This window comes from Etheostoma cragini, chromosome 4 (assembly GCF_013103735.1).
Source record: "Etheostoma cragini isolate CJK2018 chromosome 4, CSU_Ecrag_1.0, whole genome shotgun sequence".
NCBI lineage: Eukaryota > Metazoa > Chordata > Actinopteri > Perciformes > Percidae > Etheostoma > Etheostoma cragini.
This window is the reverse complement of record NC_048410.1, coordinates 78,366-80,340: the sequence shown is the minus strand read 5'-3', so window position 1 is coordinate 80,340 and position 1,975 is coordinate 78,366. Positions and strand designations below refer to the sequence as shown.

The 1,975-nt window shown below is 42.9% G+C and overlaps 1 protein-coding gene across 1 annotated transcript in view; it reads right to left on the bottom strand.

Moving 5' to 3' along the window:
• The window catches only part of LOC117943094 (tripartite motif-containing protein 35-like), a 37,669-nt gene that overhangs the window by 1,716 nt on the left and 33,978 nt on the right, over positions 1 to 1,975 (bottom strand). The gene's annotated exons all lie outside the window — the stretch shown is intronic.

Genomic DNA, 1,975 nt, shown 5'->3' with positions numbered 1-1,975 from the left:
TCATCCTGTCTGAAGACCTGACCAGTGTGAGACGAGGAGAGAGACCACATCTTCCTGATAACCCAGAGAGGTTTGATAGATTCCGCATTGTCCTGGGTTCTGAGGGCTTTAACTCAGGGTCTCACAGCTGGGATGTTGAGGTTGGAGACTGTACAGTCTGGTTACTGGGTGTGTTAGCAGAGTCTGTCCAGAGGAAGGGAGTCATACTGTCTGGATTATGGGTAATAATGTTCCATAAAGGTAACTACTCAGCACGGTCACCACCAGCTCCACCCACTGATCTCATATTGCAGAAGAAGGTCCAGAGGATCAGAGTGACTCTGGTCTGGAACAGAGGAGAGCTGTCGTTCTCTGATGCTGATACTAACACACACATACACACCTTCACACACACTTTCACTGAGAAGATGTTTCCATTCATTTTCACTGGGGTTGAAGTCCCACTGAAAATATCACCAGTGAAGGTGTGTGTGACAGTGAAACAGAACAGTAAGAGATAAAGAGGATGATTATATTTAGCGGTGAACGCTCTATTGAAACTGAAGGAATTATTATTCTTTATCCTGCACATGAATTTCCTTTTTGAGGGGCTTAACATATTCAAACACTCACCGTAATTGGCGGTCACAGCAAGTCTGGTGAAAACGTACGTATTTTAGGGGGTTCGGGAATAAACGCACAAAAATGGCTCGCTAGCGTCTCCTACCAAATAAAACAAAGGCAGCCCTGGGTTTCGTTTAACGTAGACCAACAAAACTTGGTAGACAAGGCGTACAAAAAAGCTCATTAGAGCCACACCCTAAACCCAACAATAAGTTCGCCATTTTGAATTGAAAGATTGAAAATAGTGTGATTTTGGCCATTTCCACGTCTTACTTTAAAGGAGTGTTCTGTTCGATTTCAACACGTAGCTCTGTTGTTTGTACATGTGGAGGTCCGTCAGTAGAGAGAAAAACTAACCAATCAGTGCTGCCTACACCGAGTTAGCCTCCTGCTACAGTTAGCACCCAACAGGCTTCAACAGGGCAAGTTTTTAACGTGTTTTTAGGTTCTTAACATGTTCAAAATGTCATTACCAGTGCCCCCCCCCCCCCCCCCCCCCCCCCCATGTGCAGTGATTCCTTCTGAGGGAACACAATGAATCTGACTGATGTGAAAGAAATGCATAAATGTTGTTAATCCATACCTCTGTTAATTTTCTTATTTTCCGGTGAAGTCCACACTACTTGATTGTCAATCTCAAACAATCAAATAGTCCAAAATGTCTTCTTTTTTTTTTCACAAAAAACGATTTGCTGTTGTTATGTCCTTAGTAATGAGTATGTGTAATCACATTGGGAGCAACGAGATTCCAAAGTAAAATTCCTCGTATGTGTCCTCATACCTGGCGAATAAAGCTGATTCTGATGTAGAAACTAGGAGTGGGTTAAGGTTAGGGTTACGGGGGGTAGGGAAATTGATACAGCATAGTATCGCAATATTTTCAATGGCAATACTGCATCGATACACAGACGCCAAGTATTTAGCTTTCATTATATATTATATATCATATATGTGTTGGTCAGTTTGTCCCATTTTGCAGCAATAACATTAAAGTGAGATGAACAAACAGAAAAATGTTTCTTTTTAGATAAAACAGATGTTGACAAAGTTTCCTTTTGGGGACGTCATTTGAAGTTGGGAAAAATTTGAAGTTGGAAAAAAGGGTAATAAATTGCAATATATCGCCGGTAATGCAAAATGTTTAAAATCGCTGATCAACTACAAGGCTGCAGTGGGAAGAGTCCAGCAGCGCCCCCTGCTGGAGGATCCACAGCTGCTCTCAGGAGCTCTGATAGACGAGGCCCAACACCTGGGCTTCAACATCTGGACCAAGATGAAGGACATGGTCTCCTACACTCCTGTGATTCTGGACCCAAACACTGCTGGTCCAACCCTCATCCTGTCTGAAGACCTGACCAGTGTGAGACGAGGA